Below are 23,676 nucleotides of genomic sequence, written 5' to 3'. Positions count from 1 at the left end.
ATTTTTGTGTAAAGTGGAGGAATCACAATCCAATACGTATGCCTTTCTATATGGTAGGAAGATAATCACATGTAGAAGACTTGATGGAGAATGGGCCCAAGCCCATTTAAAGCTTTACAGCTGGGGGTCATCAAGTCCCACCGACTAGCAGTTTTAGGAGAGCCTTGGTTTAAGGCTGAGCTTAGAATCATGTCCCTTCAGGATTCGCAGTAGCATAGAAGCTAGAATCTGAAATTCCGAAATTCTAAAGCCAATGTGGCAATAGCCTGGTGCTTTATGGCTGTCACCAGACGTGCGAAGTTGCAGTTTGGATTGCGGCAAACTCTGTTTGTGTGGGCACTTGACATGTTGTAGGGTTGAGGTCTCCCTCTCTCAATGCATTGATGGAAAACTATATTTGCATCATTGGGAGACCCAACACAATGTGTCTGTGTATATGGAGAGAAGAGAGAGAGAGGGGGGGGGGAGATGGAAAACCACATGTAAGTTTTATGTAGTTCATATTTCATGGCTTAACATACCCACAACCACGGGTTATTTATTACATATTACTGGTTACATGTGAGAATTTTGTGTGAGTTCATGTCTCATGACTTCACACACCCCCCGGTTATCTTCAGCAAATCTTACACGTTGGCCTCCTTCAACGTCATTTATACATCATCTTTGCTATGGTGGTGGGGTTTCGTGAAGGTAGCCACAACTGACACTTTTACAGTGCTCAGCCAGTCACTGGATGTTGGAAGCTAGTGCATGTAGTGGATTCCACACTGAGTGGAATTATTAATTTACTGGATCACCTCCCAAATTGATCCCAGAGAATGAGTATGCCATACGAGAATTAGATGCTGCACACTTTTTGTACTGAGTGGTGTAGCATGAGTATCGTCCTGCCTCTCACGTATACCCTCTTACCTCTTCATGCTCTAGTCATCATCTTCTTGCGCAGATCAGCCCCTCTTTCTTGATTGCGATTTGATCATTGAGCTCATCTAGACCTAAGCCTCTTCCCTTGATTTACCATATTCCAGGTTCTGCTCAGCCTTTGCCAAAACATCAGGGTTTTTTGCTTGCATGCTATTTTCTTGGGTTGAGTTTTGGTGTTGGGCATGAGTTCTAGTCCATAGGTTCGTCAAGGACACTTTTGGAGATCCTTTTGTTGTTATATTTCTCTTCATTCAAGGAGACGGTTGTAAATGAGGTTTATGATATATGTCCAGGAATTTCTAGACTCTTCGGAATTCTTTTTTTTTTCTTTTAAAAAAGATTACTTCATTAAATATGAATGAAAACCGCAAGAGCAAGCCCTAATGTGGGAGTACATCATGCCATGCATGAGAAAAAAAAACCAACTAAAAAAGAGCTAACAAAAATCCAAGGTGGAGGCACCTCAACCCTGAAGGAGACTCAGAGAAGAAAGGAGATCCTCTCGAAACTCTGAAAAAAGTCTCTCTCCTGGCTGTAGCTGCTCTGGAGGATCCCTGCATGCTCGCCCAGATGGCCATCAATGTGTGTATAGTATCAATCCATATACTGGGCCATAGACTGGAAAGGTGAACCTAGGAACCCTCCATCACCTCCGTACATCTGGCCCTCCAAATATGCCAAGCTCCAATGCTAACCAGAATCTCCCATGATGTGTCCACCGAGGCATGATCAGCTCTGAAAGGAGTGAAGGGAACATCCTGGAGAGAACAAGACTCCACAGAGTGTAGTTGTATAATGAAGGCTGAGTCTGAGTCATGTCCCTCGAAAAACACCTGAGGGCCAGTAAGAGATAATTATGCCATTGATCCCGAAGTCATGAAGAAGGGTGCTTTTTAAAATATGCTAAAAATCCTAGCAACACCCTTCCGGATGGTCCTCGCCTGTTTGCAGTCCTAGAGGCAATGTTGAACTGACTCAACTTGCTACGTGGCATCGAGGACAAGTAGGGTCAGCCCCAAACCTGGATCTCCACAGGTTCACTACAATCCCTCCATGCATAGAAAGCCAAAAGAAGAGAGTGATCTTTCTATTCTTGAGGGATTTCCGAATCCTCCTCCAAAAGTTTTTCTGCACCTCTGTAGAAATCTGAAAACTATCCCAATGAGGAGCTCTGAAGGGCCTCCAACCTCTACTGCTAAGCTGAAATCTCCTAGCATTTCTGACTGTGTAACAAAAGAAGGGGATGCTCTTCTCTCGGTGCCCTTCATCAATCCATTTTCACTCCCCTGGGTCCCACTGCAAGAACCTAATGGAGGAACCACCATATAACTAGAGTCTTCAAGACCCAAGTGCCAGGAGAACAGGGTCAGGATCAAGATACCACTGTGGGTCCTTGTCCCACTCCATGTAACCTGCAATCCTAACTAGCTGGAAGGCAACCTCCAAAAGAATATCATCTGAAGATCTAAGAAGTCTGCTTCCTGACTGAACATCAAAGACAAGGGTCTCCTCAAGTGCATCCCGCAAGGCAATAACGTGTAAAGGAATACCCGTCCCCGTGAAAGCTCCCAACCAAGTCTGAGATTGCTTTTGTTCCAAGCATCATTGAATAGAGAAACTCTCACTTTATCTGCACTTGAGTTTAATTGTTTCTCAATCAAATGGCTAGATATGCCATGTTTGTTGGAGGTCAATGTCTCCTGATGTCGCCTTAGAGAGAGAGGGCCTTGATTGTGTGTGTGCCTGCCCAGTGAGTGAGGCTAGGGTCGAGAGTGATAGCCTCTGTTGTGGGTGTGCCTGCCCCCATGAGAGTAGGTTAGTCTGCTTTCCAGTGCCTCATGTGTCGCCAAGTAGGCCACGGAGGTTCCCAAGAGGGGTGCAGGGCTGTATGGCAGGTATGCCTCAGTTTGCTGCTCTTAGGAATCTCTTATGGGCCTCTTGTTTGGGCTGTGGAGCAGACCTGTAGGTCAGCCACCTTGTTGGCCATGAGCTGGGGGGCTTGAGCCCTCCTTATGGGGCAGTAGGCAGCCCTTTAGGTGGGTCGGGCCACCTGGCCTGGTCGGCCCATATGCTGCAGGGGGTCGGCCCCATAGGTTCCCTTTTATAGGGCTGTGTGCCCCGCCCTATGAGCTGGAGTCGGCCCACATAGGGGCAGTGAGTCGGCCTGCATGCTGCAGCCGACTGGAGCAGGGTGAGGGGCTATATATAGGCCCCCCCTCACTCCTTGTTAGAGCATCTTCTGGAGCTGGAGCAGTTCTTCCAGCAGTGCATCCAGTGGAGCAATTCAGTCCACCATCTAGTGGAGCCTGGCAGAGGTGCAGAGCCAGCCCACAGCATCACTTGAGCAGCAGGGTAGTGGAGCAGCTCATCCACTCCCTCGTGCTCCCAGCTCACTTGGTTGTTGAGCTGTGTGTTCCGAGCTCTCGAGCAGCCCGTTGTTTCAAAGGTTTTCCCCCAGGTAGCAGGGTTTTCTCCAAAGATCACTTGCAGTTCTCTTGTGCCTTTCTCTCCTTCTCAGTGTATGTGTGTGAGGCTCTCTCTCTCTCTCTCTCTCTCTCTCTCTCTCTCTCTCTCTCTCTCTCTCTCTTCCGTTCATTTCCGCTGCACTTCTCACAATGTTTTGATAATGGCTCGTTCACAACATATGCACAATCCGACCTCCTTGTGTGTCTGAATCGTTTGGACATCTTACATCATCTTGTCCGGGGCTGCTGAATTTTTCTGATCCTTCTTGGTTGGGATTTTGGCCTGCCTTGAGTGTCGATTTTGTATTCACCTTCAGTTTTGTTGTTTTAAAGAAATCTTGTACTTACGAGCAATCTCTCATGCTTTGTATTTGAAGCTGTCCCACTCCATCAACGTCTCCTTCTCAAAATATGGAGATAAGAAATAGGCCTTTAATTGTCTTTAGTTCAGCCCATGTCTTAGGCTCCATTTCGAGAGTCTCAAGAGCCTGATGCCACAACCGTCAAGTAGCGAATTTATTTTGGCTTGCTTTGTCACTCCTCATGGGAAAAGTGTCGAGGCTCATCCATTTGAGTGACCCCTCAATCTTGTGCTCTCCACTCTATGTCATTATCTGAACACATTTTTCTCCCAACTTTATCTTTTGTACTAGCATAAGACTCCTACGATGCATTGAATGAAGTAGGAAACTCTGACCTGTACCATCTCTTCCACTCCTTACTCTTTGTCTTAACTGGCTCCTTTGTCTTCCTCTTCTTCCTATGGCTCTTCTTCCTTCCTCATATTCTTTTGCTTCCTTTGTTCTTCTCATCGATTGAAGTTGTCTTTTTCGCTGCTGGCAGATAATTTCTTTTTAATATCTGATTGAATTGCAGCTTTAAAAGAATGTGAGAGCTGAAAAATATATTTAGCTCTTGATCCTTGTTTGTTCCTTTCCGAGTCTTCTTTCTCATTGGCTCCTCTTCCTCAACATTTGGGTCTACCACTAGTATTGTCCACATACACCACGAACTTATTTTTCTTGGTTGGCACTATCCTTGAAGGTAGTCCTATTGTATGAGGCTTCTGAGGCTTTTGCCCAACCATCCTTGTATCAACCCTGATGAGACTTTTGAGTATCATAGCCTCTCAAGGCTTCAGTCAAGATCTTGACTAATACGTTGAAGCTCTCACTCATGTTATGCTAGGGCTTCTGTGTTGAGCCTTGATATTACTCCGGACCCTTATTCAGGAGACCAAAAAGCAGAACCAAGGAGGTTGTGTACACTTGGCTACATAAGTGGTAGGTGCACTTTCAGTTTCACCCCTACTTCGATGACAAGAAAATTCAGTTTGTAGTAGGTTATGTGCCAATTAAAGCCCTTTTGGCCGCAACCTACAAATTGGGCTGAATTTGAAGAATCTTCACACAAGAATTCTTGAAGGAGGAGGAAGACTATGATATTGTGGGCAAGGAGGAGGAAGGCTGATATCACGGTTTATAACCCACGATGTTCAAATTGGTTGACAGGCTCAAACACTTTCTTTTTTGAATAAGGGCACCCAAGTATGTATATATGATGTTCATCCTTCTGAGGGACCTATTGTCACAGCGATGCAACTGCGAAATAAAACGAATATACGTTCTTATGATGTGTTCTGGTGTGTATTGATTCACTTTCTTTATTTGTGGTTCAGGACAAGAATGACTTAATTGTGTTTGAACACAATGAATTGAAGAAGTTGTTGATTGAATTTCATTATGTATTTCCAGACAACTGCTGGCAAGTTTACCTCTAGAACGGGCAGTAGATCTTCGCATAGATTTAGTCATTGGCGCTCAGCCTATAAGTATTCGACCTTGTCGGATGAGCAAGCTAGAGGAGGATGAGTTGGCTAAGCAACATCGGGTCGACCTAAAGATCGGGTATATACGCCCTAGTAAATCACCCTAGGTGCACCTGTTTTATTAAGAAAGAAAAGGGATAATACATGGAGAATGTGTGTGGATTATAAAAAATTAAGTAAAGTGACAATTAAGAATAAGTATCCTCTCCCTAGATGTGATGACTTAATAGACAAGTTGGCAGGAGCGAAGTATTTCTCTGAGATTGAGTTGTGTACTAGTTATCACTAGATACGCATTTACGTGAAACAGATAGAAGGGACCTAGGTATGGCCATTACCTTTGGATTGACCAATGCTCGTGCAACTTTCCAGTAGATGATGACTGACTTGTTCTGCAAATATGTAGGCCAGTTTGTGGTTGTATTCGTTTTCTTGGATGACATCTTGGTTTCAGCAAGACATTAGAGGACCATATTGGTCAGCTTAGGATTGCCTTAATTTTATTGAGACAGTATAAGTTGTATGCTAAGGTGAGTAAATTTACTTCCCTATGAAGGAAATCATTTTCTTAGTGCACAATTTCAAGGGATGGGGCTAGCATTGATCTAGATCGTATTCAAAAGGTTTTGGATTGGCCAATACCGTGGACTGTGAAACAACTTCGTTCTTTCCTAGGATTTGCTGTCTTCTTAAGGAAAGCTGTGCATGATTATTCTAAAAACCACGAGTCCCTTGACCAACATATTGAAAGGTCGTGGATGTAGGTCCAATCAGCCTATCACTTGGAATGCAGATTTGAACAAGGTTTTTGGCAGATTGAAATTTGTGTCCAGAAAGCACCCATTGTAGTGTTGCCCGATCCTAGGATTTGCTGTCTTCTTAAGGAAAGCTGTGCATGATTATTCTAAAAAATCATAGGTCCCTTGACCAACATATTGAAAGGTCATGGATGTAGGTCCAATCAGCCTATCGCTTGGAATGCATATTTGAACAAGGTTTTTGGCACGTTGAAATTTGTGTCAAGAAAGCACCCATTCTAGTGTTGCCCGATCCTATACAACCTTATGTTTTGGAGGCTGATGCGTGTGATTATGCGATTGAGGCACCATTATTTAAAGAGGGTAGTGAAACTAAGCCAACTAATAGGCCTGCTAAATCAGCCATAAATTACTAGCTAGAATAGTCTAGGGATAGCAGCTCGGAATAAAGTGAAAGTACAGCAACTAATTATGAGAATCCAAATGCATAATCACCAAGGAAGTACTTGGAAACCTGAGGGCATCTATGGCTTGTGATGGGCTGCACAAGCAACAGTCTAGGAGAGAGGGTTTCCTAGTTCAGTTCAGCTTAGAAGTTAGAGCAAACATGGCTCAGCTGTAATGACGGTTCATTAAATTGCATTCAAAGATATGCATTTTATAGGTATAGGCTTGTGTTTGTCCTAGGATGCACATGGCAACATTCGACCATCCTACTAAAACACTACTTTTAGAGGCTGATTAGGCTAAAAACTGGTCCATGATTGAAGATGGCTGCCACGATGATTCATCATTGGTTAGACCTTGCCACTTGATGTAATAGGACTTATTTCTGAGTATGATCTTAGAAGTCGGTAATCCTCTCAGGTGTATACTGCATATAGCCTTGTTCATCCATAGGAGGAAGCTCTTCTCTACATCTTTTGTCCACTCAAAGGAGTCCTTTTTAAGCAAATCAGTAAGTGGTGCAGCTATCTTGGTAAAGTGCCAAAGAAGCAAGGACAAAAAAAAACCTTAGCTGAGTAATATTGGTAGTAGGCTTTGGCCATTCTATGATACATCTCACTTTGTTGGGACCCACCTGGATTCCATAGCAGCCAGCAATGTGTCTACTCCACCTCTCTTGCCATAAAAGTACACTTACTAGGCTTGGCATAGAGCTGGTAAGTTCTCAAAACTTCCAAATTTCGCTTCACATGTGAGAGATGATATTCCTTAGTCTTGCTATAGATGAGTATGTCGTCCAAAAACACCAAAGCAGACTTATAAAGGTAGGGCTGCAGAATTTTATTCATTAGGACTTGGAAAGTGGCAGGGGCATTCGTGGGGCCAAATGCCATCACCCTGGATTGTTACAGCCCCCTTTCAGTTCTGAAAGCTATTTGGCTGATCCTCTTCCCTCATTCAAATTTGATGATAGCCTAATTTGAGGCCTATCTTAGTGAAGTACATGGCTCCCTTGAATTCATCCAAAAGATCATAAACCCCAGGTGTAGGCAATCTGTTCTTTACTGTCATCTTGTTGAGGTCTCTACAGTATGAACATTATGAAAGGCCCATCCTTCTTCACCAATAGGACAGGTGAGATAAAGGGAGACCGATTATGTGTGATTATATCTCTATCCAGCAACTCCTTCACTTGCCTAGCCAGCATCACTTGATCCTCAACCAAGACTTCATTAGTGTTCTCAGGTTTTGAGAGATGGATAGCATAGACTGCCTAAACAATTTTCAGATCCCTTGCCAACTTCCTTGAAGAAATAATAGTCAATTGAGGTGATTCATAGCCCTTCAATAGTACCTCCTTACCTTTATGCAGGAATCTCATATATATATGTGATTAAAGTCGATGGTGATCTCACCAAGGGACCTCATCCACTCACAGACCAGAACAACATCTATGGGCCCCATGTCCAAAACAAATAGTTCTCCCTGGAAGGCTTAATCTGATGATAGCTGAATCTAAGTGGCTGGCAACAGTGCTTACTGAGAGAATTCTCCCTGTTAGCCACTTGAACTTGTAAGCCATGAAAAATAGTTGTAGGGTGTAACCTTATTGACAGATTTATAATTAATAAGGTTGTGGGTGCTCGTACTATCAACCAGGATGTGAACAAGTCGTCCATTGATTGACCCCTTAAGTTTGAGAGTTTGGGCACCTTGATCTCCTACAAAAGCCTCTGAAGAATCGAGATATGCTGTACAAGACAGATAAGCCATGGCTCTTTGTTCATGGATGAAACGGGAAGCACTGAAATTAATATCATGGATAGAATACAAGCCAAAGATCCTTACTTTTAAAAGGAAATATTGAAGCTTAGAATGGTTTACAATATTGAATGGTCTATATTCAATGAAGAGAAGCAACCACAATTCTAGTTTGAACAGTCAATGCCTTGAATCTTCTATATGTGTATGAGAAGTTCATACCCTAACTACTTGTAACGTGCTCTTGTTCTGGTTTGAGTTTAGTCATTATGAGAAGGTCTACTTTGTTTACTTTCTTTTAATGAACTTTCTCTCAACTATCAAAAATGAATTTCCTTCAAAGATTAACATTTGTATTCATGTCTAAAGAAAGTTATCACTTAAATTAACTCAGTGGACTCACTATACCTTGCTGAATCAACTCATACCGCAATGGGAGAGACAAAAGTCTGAAGCATTTGTTCCTTAAAGTACATCCATGTGCTAATAAGGGTCCCCTCTTGTTGAAGGTGCCTCCACCAAGTATGTGCATAGTCTTCCAAATGCAATACAGCAAACTTGACTTCATTTTGAGATTCTCTCTGGGTAGGGCACCCAACTAGACAAAATAGGAACACATAAACACATATTCATTCATTTTGGTTTTTTTTCAAGCAGATTATCCAAATGAACACACATCGTATGGCCCTCATGGCTACTCAAAATATGTGGCACTGTTAGACATCACCACATTGGTTCCGTTCATGGTTCTTCATGACCAACTTGAAGTCTCATCCTAGGCATCCAATCATGTGACTTTCTATGGTTACAAAGTGATCTTATCCTTAGCATCCTTTTCCTAATGAGGAGTAGCTCTGGGATCAACAGGTTTGACAGTCTGGATGTATTATTGAAAGGTCATAACTGACCGGAGGTTTGCTGGGAGACTTTTATACTCATTAAACCTTTGGCATACTACCTTGGCTGCAGGACTAGTATCCCTGCAAACATCACCTCGTGGAGGTTGCTTGCTCCTATGTGCTGTCACACCACTTGTATGATAGGCTTTCCTTGCCGAAGACATAAAACCAATAGGATCAGCAGAGGGTTCAACAGGTATACGATCATCTGAATCCGTATCATCATCTCGGGTAGGGTCCATGGGCTTTTTCCCCATTTCTTTTAAGCTGTTCAAGCCTTCTATTCATAGCGGCAAAAGAATTATGCATCCTAAGTCCATTAGCCTTAATGTCCATTGTCATCTCTTGAAGCACCTACAATATAGGATCCAAATAACCATTATTATTGTGCTCCTGTCCTTGAGAAATTGCACATGTGAGGTGCCATTGCCACTTTTAGGGACATCCTGATGGTCCAGGCTGTCTTCTTCAACTCCTCAGGAATGGATATCAAGATCTCCCATAGAGGCTGCTTCCTAGATTGATTTCCAGGCCTCCTTGCAAGCATATTTATAACCCAAACCAATCTAGATATGATAACACTGTCTGGACACTGTTTAGAACACTGTCTAAGCACTGTTTAGAACATTGTCTGAACACTATGTAGAAACACCATCCACGTGGCCAATTGCACAGTTTGCCTAATTTGGCCTATTTAGGGCTCGATCTTCAACAAATGCTTCAATTTAGGCATGAGCAGGATCGAATAGAGCAGGATAGCATATAAGGATAGACAATCCCCAATTATCTATGTCTGTAAGCTGACATGGACATCTGATCCTGTGATTTCATCACAAATGAGAGGGAAAATGAACTCCGATTATGCTCAAACCTGGAACAGGTGTCATTACAGCTAGGGCGACTCCAGGAGTGCGCTAATCGATGTAGTAAATCCCCAGATTGCTGAAAGTTTAGAAATTGCCTGTGTCACGGGTATTAGCTCAATTCCAGCTCAAATGTTTGAATTTCACTTTTGATCAGGAGATCAGCCCAATCATGCGGATGTAAAAATCATGCAATTTTGAGCACTTTGAAAAATTGATGATCTCAGAAGTTGACACATGTCATCTGATGATTGGGGCATTTGACTGCTATAGTTTTTTGCACACAGGTAGGCCCCAGGCTCAAGAGTTTATGCTCCAAATTCCAAGATGTAATGATAAAGAAGTGACCACCAGATCCCATGAAAGTGGCTCTGATACCAATGTAACTAACCCAGCCAATAGGCCTGCTAATAAATCAGCCCTAAACCACTAGCTAGAATAGTCTAGGGATAGCAGCTAGGAATAAAGTGACTTACAAAAAGTAATTATGAGAATCCAAATGCATAATCACCAAGGAAGCACCTGGAAATGCTAGGGCATCCATGGCTTGTGATGGGTCGCACAAGCAACAGTCTAGGAGAGAGGGTTTTCTAGTTGAGTTCAGCTTAGAGCAAACATGTCTCAACTGTAATCACTGTTCATTAAGTGGCATTCAAAGATAGGGCCCCCTTTTATAGGTATAGTCCCGGACATCGATTACCACTTTGCTTATGGGATGGTTGTCCTAGGATGCCACGTGGCAACATCTGACCATCCTGCTAAAATACTACTTTTTACAAAGCCAATTAGAGGCTGATTAGGCTAAAAACTAAGTAAATTGGCCTTTGTTACAGGTAGACTAGTTGTTCTCGAGAGTAAAAAGCTAGGTGACACTTTGGCCAACACTAGAAAAGGAGACTTTATGTATTAGTGTATATGCCCTCCGGGTTTGGAGACACTATCTGTATGGTTCCCGAATTGTTGTATTGATTGATCATCACTCATTTGAGGGGGAGAAGGCTAGATGGGAAGAGTCGATGCAAGATTTTGAGTTTTCAATACGGTATCGGAAAGGCTCCTTGAATAGTGTGGCTGATGCTCTAAGTTGGCTTAAGATGGTAAATGTTATATCATTTACTGGGATATATTCAGATCTATTCAACTCTTTGAGAGGGGATTGCACAATTGATAGATACTTCAGTTTATATTGGCAGAAGGTCCAGGATGGGAACTATTTTATTACAGGTTTGCCAAGAACATGCAAGGATCATTATGCCATATGGGTTACAATCGATCGATTGCTAGATTTTTACCTACTAGATCAACTGTCACAGTAAGACAATTGGCTTAGCAGTTTGTTGACCAATTATTTAGGCAGTATGCTTTTTTTAGGGACTCTTAAGTTTACAAGTAACTTCAGGACACTTGTGCTTACGGAGTCAGATACCATTCTCAATTTGAGTTCCTCATAGCATCCATAATCTGATGGCGAGACCAAAAGAGTAAACAAAGTATTGGAATATATGCTTATGCATGTGTTTCCAAGAGACAGCCTTCATGCGAAGAGTATTGACCCATGATAGAATTTGCTTATACTAGTGCAAAGCATTCAAGTACATGTTTTAGTCCTTCTATGCTTATGTACGGATTCCAACGTAAGTCACCAGTCATGGTAGGATTTAAGAAAATCAAGAATGGTGCTGTAAGAACATTTCTGCAAGACATGCAAGAGACGTCGTAATTTGCCACGATAGAAGTGCCCAAGATCAGGACATATGTTATTCTAATAGACATCATTTACTGAGAGTTCTTTGCAGGAACAATGGTATATTTATGAGTTCCCAAGGAATCCAAGAGCTTACATACTGGTAAGGTTAAGAAATCTCCCAGGTATTGTGGTCTTTTCAAGATTAAAAGAAGAATTGGACAAGCTGCATATGAACTAGACTTGCCTCCTACTATAAAAGTGCATCTAGTTTTTGCTTAGGATCATCTTGCTAATCTTCAAGAACTTATAGAGGTTGAAGATTTAACCTTTATACCGCATGAACCTGAAATAATCCTTGGATTTCAGGAAAGACAGTTTAGAACCAGGACAATCACGGGATGCAAGATCAAGTGGAAGGATCATGTAGAGGAGGATTCTACATGAAGTTGTTGACTAACCTCCAAAGGAGTTTTCAGACTTTTTTATGAACTTAGGAGTGAGTTCTTAGAGGGGGGGCAGTGTGTCATGTGCATTGACTGTATCTGATGTGTGCTTTGGTCACACGAAACTAGCTCAGGAAGCTTGGGGAGGCATGGGGCTAGGCAGGTGATTCTCAGGTTGAGTTACAATGGCACTGATGAATTAGGGTTTCTGGCTAATTTAGGCGTACTGCGCTCAAACCTATATAAGGAGCCCAGGGGTTTCAGTTGTCAAGTGAGCAAGTAGGAGCAAGTTAGATTCCTCCTTGTTGGTCTGATCTTGGATCATGTGTGGACGTGCACCTGCTATCTAGCGTAGCCCAAGGTCTAGCTGCGGTTCGAAGGCCCTTGGGTACCTCCTGGTGGTATAGGATGCCAGGCTGGTCGGGAACTGGTTGGATGATGTGCCAGCAGCTCAGCTCGTGACTCGACAAGGACGACCCTGATTCATGCTTGTGGACGTCACGGTTGGGTGGTAAGCAAGCCTGCCCTATTCTAGGTGTTTCTATGATTCTTTTTTGGGCATGTTTGCAGCTTCAGGTTGTCAGGAGCTTCAGGGCCTTGTCAACTATGGTCTACACCCACCATTCGGCGCTGATGACATCGGTGGGAATGTCATAATTGCTAGTCCCTTCTATGTGTGATGAAGTTTATGGTTTGAGTGATTGTCATGAGATTGACACTGCACTATGTGTTGTTTCTTTTGATGATGAGTTTGGGCATGTTCCTGGGTTATCCACATATATCTAGGACTCGTGAATAGGACTCGTGAAATGTGGAAGGGAGAGAGTGAGAGCACACCGACACACACAAGCAGGATAAGACACTAGAAGTGTGGGGATAAAATGTATGTGTGTACCTCCGCTAGCACACAGTGAAGCTTTTTATATGAAAGGATAAGGTTACAACACTAAGTACGGTGTACTTAGTGTACTTAACAAATAAAGTACTAAGTGTACTAACTGTACTTGGGTGGCCATAGAGCCTTTACCCCAACAACCTCCCACTTAAAAGGCAATATGCCCTCAAGTAAAAATAAATGAGGCTCAACCTATACCCATCAACTGTCGGCAATGTGCAAACCGCTCTGCAGGCAAGCCCTTTGTCAAGAGATCTGCTGGATTATCATCTGTGTGAATCTTGACAAGCTGAATCAGCTTATCATCTATCACCTCCCTGATGAAGTGATACTTCACATCAATGTGCTTTGTCTTTGCATGAAAGACAGGATTGTGTGCCAACTGAATAGCACTCTGACTGTCACAATGCAACAGTGGAATATCACCTGTAATGCCCAAATCTCCCACTAGCCGAGATAACCATAAGGCCTCCTTGCATGCCTCTGTGGCTGCAATATATTCAGCTTCCGTAGTAGACAAGGCTATGCACTGCTGCATCCTTGACATCCATGACACTGCACCTCCAGTGAATGTATAAACATAACCGGTAGTAGACTTCCGGTTATCGGGATGACCAGCAAAATCTGAATCCACATAACCATGCACCTTTGCATCTTGCTTGCCAAAGCATATGCACAACTCCTGTGTGCCCTTCAGGTATCTCATGATACCTTTCACTGCATTCCAATGCTTCTTGCCTGGATTTGCCATATACCTGCTAACCACTCCCACTGCAAACGCAATATCAGGTCTGGTAGCAACCATGGCATACATGAGACTGCCACAAGCTGAAGCATACGGAATCTTGGCCATTTCAGTCCTATCAGCATCTGAGTGTGGGCTGTCCATTGCACTGAGTTTCACATACGGAGGCAATGGAGAACTAAGGGTTTTCCCCCCCTCCATATGAAACCTGTGCAATACTTTGCCAATATATTCGGTCTGAGACAAATATAACAAACGCTGTCCCCTGTCTCTCCGTATCCGCACTCCCAGTATGTGATTTGCATCACCAAGGTCCTTCATATCAAAGGCCTCATGCAATCTTTTCTTAAGGTCATCAAGCTCCTTACGAGCTTTACCAGCAATAAGCATGTCATCCACATATAAAATGAGAATGATTAAGCTGCCATTGGCAGCCCTTTTGGTATATAAGCAGTGATCGTCATCACTTCTCCTGAAACCTTGGGACTTCATGAAGGTATCAAATTTCTTATACCATTCCCTTGGTGCCTGTTTCAGCCCGTAAAGGCTCTTTTTAAGCTTGCATACAAGTGACTCCTTGCCATTGACTGCAAATCCTTCTGGCTGCTGCATGTAGATCTCCTCATGAAGATCACCGTGAAGAAAGGCTGTCTTCACATCCATTTGGCATAATTCCAAATTCTCACATGCAACCAAAGCAAGTACAATCCTGAGTGTGGTCATCTTAACCACTGGAGAAAAGATCTCATCAAAATCAACACCATACTCCTGCTTAAAGCCCTTGGCAACCAACCTGGCTTTATACCTTGGCTTAGCTCCAAGTGTGACTTTCAATCTATACACCCACTTGCATGGCAGTACTTTCATGCCCTTAGGCAACTGCACCAATTCCCAAGTACCATTTTTATGGAGACTGTCCATTTCAGACTTCATGGCTAGTTCCCATAGCCTTTTATCATGCATTTGCACAGCTTCCTTGTAATAGGAAGGTTCTCCACAATCTGTAAGCATAATAAAATCTGCTCCTGGAACAAATCTGTCTGGCGGTTTCATTTGTCGAGTGGACCTTCGGACCCATTGGTCTTGCTGTCTAACCTGCTGCTCACCTAAAACAGGTTGCTGTTCTAGTAGATCAGGCTGCAGAATTATGCCTGGGAGGTCTTCCAAAGGTGGCATGTCCCGTAGGACATCTTCCGCCACTGCGGGCTGTCCATTTGGACCTGCTGCAGCATCATGCATTGGCTGATTACGTTGCTGTTGTGGCTGATTTGCAGCCTGCCTGAATTGTACAGGATGTCCCGAGTCATCAATGTCAACCTCTGAAGCATCAGAAGGATTATCTGCTGCCTTAAACATACATGACTCATCAAATAAGACATCATTGCTGCGTATTAGCTTCTTATTCACAGGATCCCATAGGCGGTAACCCATCTCACCACTGTCACCATATCCAAGAAAAATGCATTTAAGAGACTTAGGATCAAGCTTGCTGCGATTTTCTCTGCGTATATGCACGTACGCAGTGCAGCCAAAGACCCTCAAGTGCTTATAGGAAGGAGGTTTTCCTGTCCAAAGCTCCTCTGGCACTCTGCCATCTAGTCTTTTATTTGGTGACCTATTGATGAGGTGTACTGCTGTTTTTACAGCTTCAGCCCAAAATCCATGAGGTAAAGCAGCATGTGACATCATAGAGCGAGACTTTTCCTGTATGGTTCTATTCATACGCTCTGCAGTGCCATTTTGCACTGGACTGTAAGGAGCAGTGAGTTCTCTTTTAATACCTCTAGCATCACAAAATGCATTGAATGCTTTAGACATATACTCCCCACCGTTATCTGACCGCAAAGCCTTCAGTGTTCTGCCTGTTTGGTTCTCAACCATAGCAAGCCATTTCTGGAACACTGGAAAGACATCACTCTTCAATCGAAGAGGATACAACCACACCTTCCTTGTGGAATCATCTATAAATGTGACAAAGTACCGTGCATGTTATGCTCTAGCCGAGATAGCATGACCTCGGATAGATCGGTGGGCATTTTCTCTTAGATGACCAACTTTTGTAATAATTAATGTGCGTAATTAAATGGTCAAGAGAAGTAACTGCCAAGGTCCTAGGTGAGGGCGTAATGGCATTGACTAGATAGTTCTAATAGGGCTAGGGCCTAGGTGCATCTAAATGTGTAAATTGCCAAGGGGCAATTGTTTTAAAAGGGAACTCCAAGAGAGGGGTGAAAAAGGATGCATCTAAGTAAAGGCCTAAAATGTGACATGTGGCCAGGAACTATCTAGGGAGATGTGGGTCTCAAGGATAAACATGAAGAAAATACGTAGTGATGTTTATGAAGAAAAATTGAATACGTATCATGCCTTGAGAGTTGGCTGGGTGGATCGTAATACTGTCATCGCCCGTGAACAAGATGAATTAAAGTGCACAGATCCAGTGTCAGCAAGGAGCTGCAGAACAGGAATTTAGAGAGTAGTTGTGTAATACTTGGTATCAGAGCGCAAGGAAACGTAAGGGGTCTACGAATTGGCGATCTCGCTGCGGCCGTGATTAGGGACGGGTTGATAGCGTGGTGGTTCGTCGGTTGTCGGGACTTTTCAGATGGTGGCTGTACCTAGAGAGTCGCCGTGACGACGGAGAGCAGCGGATTGAGTGACGCCTTATCGCAGGGCTGCTGACCAGGATTCGTACACGCACCAGCCACTGTTCGTCGCTATTCGACCAGTCACCACGAGTTTTATCTGTGTATCGTCATCTCCACGCAAGTGACGAAAATAACGAACGGAGCAGGTTGATATTTTATTGCAATTGTGTGGCGTCGTTGACGAAACCAGGCGCAGCTTCTTGAATAGACCAGCGTAGGAACGTGATACGGAATTGAGCGGCGTGCACGTCGACGGACGGTAGGTGGTGACTTTGTTAGTTTCAAGCAGACAGACGATCACACGAAACGACGACAAGCAGACAAACGATCACACGAATTGATGGCGGATTTGGATCCAGGGAGTGTTTGTGTCTTTCGAAGAAATTTGTTGACATTGTGAAGAGAGGAGCAGCCAGAATCGTCGAAAAGATTAGGGGGGGGCCTTTCTTTCCGTGCAGTTTTTTTGTGTTGTCCTATGGTCTTGTGAATTCTGCACTGTAGAGAAAAAAAAAAAAAAAAAGGACACAACAAAGAAAAAAAAAAAAAAAAAAAAACTCCCTTTCAACAAATGGAAGCAGAAGGACAGACTTCAAGAATAAATCCTAGCGAGTCTAGAGTTCAGTCAACACAACAGATGTCACATCAGGCAGCACCTACATTGGTTGGTAGGATTTCAATATTAGAGGACGCTTTACAGCAGATTATGAACCAGCAGCTTCAGGTGAATGCTGGTCAAAATGAGATTAGGGAGATGGTGCAAGCCTTGTCGGCTAGACCGTCTAGGATTGATAAGGGCAAAGCTCCAGCAGAGCCAGAGCCCAGTGTACATTCTTTAGAGCGCGCAAGGGTCAAAGTACCTAATATCGCTAATTATAGACCAGAGAAGTACGCTGGTCGGATGACCGAGCGCAGCTCTGATGTGATCGAGGTTTGGTTGCACAAGTGGGAAGAAGCCTTCGCCATTTGTGAGATTAAATCCGATCTAAAGAAAATCCGCGAGGCCACACACCTGTTTATTGAGGCAGCGGATAGATGGTGGATAAAGCAACAGAAGGATCAAGTTGCTCCAACCACCTGGGAAGGGTTTAAAGCTGAATTCAAGAAACACTTTCTCCCACCTGATGAGGAATCCCGAGCTTGGGATGCTTATAGAAATCTTCGTCAGAGGAGTTTGTCAGTGGCAGAGTACACTGACAAATTCAGAGAATGTGTCATGAAAATAACAGACCCTCTCCCTATGTCGGTTCAGTTAAAAGATTATATCTATGGACTGAACGACAAGATTAAAATGGAAGTTCGGGCTAAATATGTGACTACACTAGATGAATCTATAGCAGTAGCCCTGAACTATGAGGATGCCAGAGGCAGATCTGGTGGATTTGTGCAGGCAGGGACTCAGTATGAGCACCCGAGGAAAGGGGGATTTCCGAGGAAATGGGTTTCAAAGACAAGTGTCTCGCAGCCAAGTGGCCAAACCAAGCAGGTGAAGCCGGTTGAGGGACCAACAAAAACAAGTACCACCGTTGGGGTGAAAAGGAAAATAACTCCAATGGCAGCCCGGGCTTGGTCAAAGTCCTCATTGACCCCTGAACAAAAAGAGAAAGCTAGAAAAGAAGGATTGTGCTTCGGCTGCCTTCAGCGACATCAGTGGAAGGATTGTCCACTGAATAAAGATCGTCGCACGGCTAGTATGATAATATCTGAATGCGACGTAGAAATGCAGGAGAGTCCCAGTGCGGAACATATGCAGATGCAACTGGCGGGACCTTCTCAGAGGTTAGTTCCTTATTTGTTATGTGTATCTGTTGCTAAGTTAGTGACGAGTGCACCTGATAACATCCTATCTAAGCCCGCAGCAACGGGGTATACAGCCTTCAATGATACGGAGCTAATCAAAATGAAAGGGCAAGTGGCCAGTCATGATGTCATTGTGTTGTTTGACTCAGCGTCAACTCACAATGTGATTAACTCCAAGCTCGTGAAGAGGCTGAAATTAAAGACAAGTCCATCTGACTATGCGTACACAGTCAGGATGGCAGATGGAAGTTCAACTGAAGTATGGGACCAAAGGGTTACCCAGTTGGAACTTCGGATTCAGGACTATGCTGAGAAGCTTGATTTTGAAATGACTAAGCTTGCTCATGCGGATATAGCCCTGGGAATGGCGTGGCATTCTAGGAAGAATCCAGCCATTGATTGGAAAAAGCACGTATATCAATTCAAGATGAATGATGTGCTTTATGTCTTGCGAGGTGAAAGAGATATACCTCAGGGACCGTTGGTTTCCGTGATGGAAATCAGAAAGGCTCAAGTAGAGTTTTTATACCTTTGCACCGCATCGGTAGAGCCGGTGGATGAGTCTTCGGCTAGCACTGATGTTACGCAAAGTGGTGAGATGGCCAAGCTGGCTAATCTTATAACAGAGGAGTTCTCTGAATGCTTTAGGGATGAACTACCTTATGGGTTACCTCCAGAGCGGAATGTTCAGCATAAGATTGAACTGATCCCGGGGGCAGAACCTGTAAATAGACCTCCCTATAGAATGAGCTTTACTGAAGAAGCGGAGGTGCGTAGGCAACTGGAAGAATACCTCAAGTTGGGGCAGATTCAACCAAGTTTCTCACCTTTTGCTTCACCAGTGATATTAAAGAGGAAAAAGGATGATACGTTTCGCCTCTGTATAGATTACAGAGCATTGAATAATATCACTGTTAAGCACAGGTATCCGATGGCTCGGATTGATGATTTGCTAGATGCATTACATGGAGCCGTGATTTTCAGCAAGATAGATCTTAAGTGCGGCTATCATCAGATCCGGATTAGAGCCGAGGATGTGCATAAAACCGCTTTTAGAAGCAGGTTTGGTCATTATGAGTTTTTGGTAATGCCCTTCGGACTTACCAATGCTCCAGCGACCTTCGTCATGCTTATGAACGATTTACTACGTCCGTATATCGGAAAGTTCGTAGTACATTTTATTGACGACATTTTGATATTCAGTAAAAGTCTTACTGAACATCGTGAACACTTAAGGATAGTGTTCAGTACTTTGAGGAAAACCAGTCTTTATGTGAATAAAAAGAAAACTATACTGTGTATGGTTAGGCTTGAGTATCTAGGGTTCATAATTACTCCACAGGGGGTAGAAATGGATCCGAAGAAAGTGGCTGCGATACTAACTTGGCCAATCCCTCAGAGTCTGACCGCGTTGCGATCATTCTTGGGATTTGTCCAGTTTTATAGAAGGCATATCAAAGGATATTCCGGAATAGTATCGCCATTGACTGATCTGACCTCAGATAAAGTACCTTTTATTTGGGGACAGAATCAACAAGAAAGTTTTAACACCATAAAACAAGCTGTGGTCTCAGGACCGGTGTTAAAGATAGTTGATCCCCAGAAACCGTTGTTCCTAGAAACCGATGCAAGTGGCATTGCGGTAGGAGCAGTCCTCCTTCAAGAGGGAAGGCCAGTAGCCTTCGAAAGCAAGAAGCTTTCTCCCTCTCAAAGGAATTGGCCAACTCATGAATTGGAGTTGTATGCAGTTATCCATGCTTTGAAAACATGGAGGCATTATCTGTATGGTTCAGAGTTTTATGTGGATGTGGATCATGATACTCTGAAACATTTCTGTAAACAGCCTGACTTGAGGGGCCGCCAAGCTAGGTGGGCAGAGCTCATGCAGGAGTTTAATCTTACGATTCGGTACCGAAGAGGAAAAGACAATAAGGTAGCTGATGCGTTGTCTCGCATTATGCACAACCTGAGCTTCACGGTATTAGAGAGTGCTCTAATGACCGAGATAAAAGAAACTCAGAAGGTGGACGAGTTTGTCCAGAGCTTATGGCCTAAGGCTCATGTGTTAAAACCCGGGGAAAATGAAAAGGATGACCTGGCATCCAGAAAAGGCCAAACTTATGCAAGATATACCATAAGGGATGGTATGCTAGTTAGAAATGGCAAGGTTGTAGTACCTGGTCAGAATGATCTCAGGCAGAGAGTCATTCGACAATGCCATGATAGCCCGTGTGCGGGACATCCAGGAGTCGAGAAGACATATGATCTCGTGAAGCGAGATTTTTTTTGGCCAAAGATGAAAAAGCATATTCATGAATATGTGACACGGTGTTTCTCGTGTCAGGTAAGTAAGGCCGAGCGGGTGAAGCCACCCGGACTTTTACAGCCCTTGGAAATACCACTAAGTAAGTGGGAGAGCATTTCCATGGACTTCATTGTAGGGTTACCTGCAACACAAGGAGGGTATAATTCTATCCTTGTGGTGGTTGATCGTCTAACCAAGATGGCTCACTTCATTCCAACTAGAGAGTCTATTAGTGCCCCGCAAGTAGCGGATTTGTTTATTAAACATATATTCCGTCTGCATGGATTGCCTAGATCCATAGTGTCAGACAGAGATGTCAGGTTTACCGGTCACTTTTGGACAGCGGTATTTGAGACACTAAGGACTGAGTTGGGAATGAGTAGTGGGGATCATCCTGAGACGGATGGTCAGACGGAGAGAGTCAACCAGACTTTAGAGGATATGCTGAGGGCATATGTGTCATTGAGGCAACATACATGGGACAAGTGGTTGCCATTGTTGGAGTTTGCCTACAATGATAGAAAACATTCATCTACTGGGTTCAGTCCGTTTGAGCTGAACTATGGTTATAGACCAGCCAATCCGACTATAGTTGGAGTACCTCAGAAAGTGCCTAGTGCCGCGAACTTTGTAGTTCAGATGCGGGAGATGCTAGCACTTGCGAGAGCTAACATCCGCCAGGCTATGGATAGAGCCAAGGTGTATGCGGATGAAAATCGGTCTATAAGAGTATTTGAAGAAGGAGAAAAAGTTTTTCTCAGAATTCCTTCGCACTCGAAGTCGTTGACTTCAGGAGAGTGTGCTAAGTTATCACCTCGATACTGTGGGCCGTGGTTAATTCTAAAAAGAATAGGCAGTGTAGCCTATAAATTAGAATTGCCACAAGGGTGTAAGGTGCACCCGGTTTTTCATGTTTCACGCTTAAAGAAATTTTTGCATACAGGTGACTCACTAATCGAAGGTGTGGTTTTGTTTCAGGAGATAGAGGATACTGCAAGGCGCAAACCAACAAGAATCCTGGACCGAGGAACAATGCAAATACGAAATCGGAAGATACCCACGGTGTTGGTTGCATGGCATGGTCAGCCTCTATCGGAAGCTACCTGGGAATCCGTATACCAGTTGCGGAGAGCATTCCCAGATTTCATCATCGAGGACGCTGATGCTTGAAGAGGGAAGGAATGTTATGCTCTAGCCGAGATAGCATGACCTCGGATAGATCGGTGGGCATTTTCTCTTAGATGACCAACTTTTGTAATAATTAATGTGCGTAATTAAATGGTCAAGAGAAGTAACTGCCAAGGTCCTAGGTGAGGGCGTAATGGCATTGACTAGATAGTTCTAATAGGGCTAGGGCCTAGGTGCATCTAAATGTGTAAATTGCCAAGGGGCAATTGTTTTAAAAGGGAACTCCAAGAGAGGGGTGAAAAAGGATGCATCTAAGTAAAGGCCTAAAATGTGACATGTGGCCAGGAACTATCTAGGGAGATGTGGGTCTCAAGGATAAACATGAAGAAAATACGTAGTGATGTTTATGAAGAAAAATTGAATACGTATCATGCCTTGAGAGTTGGCTGGGTGGATCGTAATACTGTCATCGCCCGTGAACAAGATGAATTAAAGTGCACAGATCCAGTGTCAGCAAGGAGCTGCAGAACAGGAATTTAGAGAGTAGTTGTGTAATAGTGCACCTCCAAGTGAAGGACTAGGCATCTCACACACATTTGTATGCACAAGCTCAAGTTGAGCATCTTTATGTCCTAATCTCCTTTTATGAGGACACTGTAACTGTCTACCATATATGCAGTGCTCACAAAACTTTAAATCAGAAAATTAAAGAGACGGTAAGTAGCCAAGGCGAGCCAATTGCTCCATTCCACTTATGCTCATATGTCCCATCCGGCTATGCCACATAGAAATATTCGGCAGCTCGGTGGCATGAATATCAGAATGATTACATACTTTAGCATGAAGAGTATACATTGTGTCAACCTTAGAGCCTCTGGCAACAACCAGGGCACTTTGGTGACCTTCCAGAAACCATGACCAAAGCTGGTCACAAAACCTTCGTCATCCAACATGCCAGTAGAAATCAGATTTTTCTTGACTTCGGGTACATGCCTAACATTGTGAAGCATAAGCTGAGTACCATCAGCAATTACAAGCCTGACATCTCCAATACCAACAATACTGCATGCATGATTATCCCCTAGAAAAACGACTCCATTACTGCCTTCTGCATATCTTACAAACAATTCTTTGTAAGGTGTAACATGGAATGAGGCACCTGAGTCAATGATCCAAGAGTGCATGTCTGCAAGATCTCCTGCATGGAGAGAATGAGCATCCAAAGTAGAGAGAAATAGAACCTCTCCCTCACTGTCATAACCGTGTGTAGAATGAAGCTCTTCAATCTTCACACTGCTCTTGCCATTGCTTACTGGTACAATTGCTTTGCATCTGACGCATCAGTGTTTTTGGCTTTGTCTCTCTTATCATTTTTCAGTTTAAAGCACTGCTTTTTAGTATGTCCCTTTTTGCCACAGTAGTAGCACTCAACATCTTTGTTGGAGTGGGACTTGCTCCTCCCTTTTCCCCTTTCCTGAGATTTGCCTCTTTGCTGACTTCTCCCCCTTGCATTTAAGGCATTGTTAGGCTTTACTGCATCTTGAGCTTTCAGCTTCTGCTCTTCTTGCAAAATCAGCCCTGTGATATCTGAAAAACTTATGAAAGTGTTTGCATTTGTTACAGCTGTGGTGAATGTATCCCAACTTTCAGGAAGAGAAATCAAGAGTGCCATACCCTTGGTTTCCTCATCCACCACATATTTTTGATTTGCAAGTTGAGTGACAATTGAATTAAACTCATTGAGATGTGCATCCATGGAGGTCCCTTCCTTCATCTTCGGATTGAAGAACTTGCGCAGCCAATATATCTTTGTGGCTACACTCTGCTGCTCATATGTGTCCTGTAGCTTTTTCCACACACCCCAGGCTGTTTTTTCACCATCCACATTCCAAACAACACTCTCATGGAGTGACAATTCAATTATGGACTTTGCTGACAGATCAGCTAGTGCCCAAGCATCATCAGATGTGCCAGTGGGCTTCACACCTTTGTGTATAATAGGAGCATGAAACTGCCTGAGAATTAGCACATTCAGGACCATCTTTTTCCACATTGGGTAGTTAGCAGCATCCTGCAACTT

At 43.6% G+C, this 23,676-nt stretch overlaps 1 protein-coding gene across 1 annotated transcript in view; it reads left to right on the top strand.

Annotated features, from left to right (window-relative positions):
* LOC147879868 (glutamine--fructose-6-phosphate aminotransferase [isomerizing] 1-like) overlaps positions 1-23,676 on the top strand; it is a 60,839-nt gene that overhangs the window by 1,142 nt on the left and 36,021 nt on the right. The window lies entirely within an intron of this gene.

Source organism: Dipteris shenzhenensis, chromosome 33, assembly GCF_047967505.1.
Source record: "Dipteris shenzhenensis isolate YYH24624 ecotype China chromosome 33, Dip_SZ_1.0, whole genome shotgun sequence".
Taxonomy (NCBI): Eukaryota; Viridiplantae; Streptophyta; class Polypodiopsida; order Gleicheniales; family Dipteridaceae; genus Dipteris; species Dipteris shenzhenensis.
Note: the sequence above shows the minus strand (reverse complement) of the source record. Positions and strands in the feature narration are given on the sequence as shown.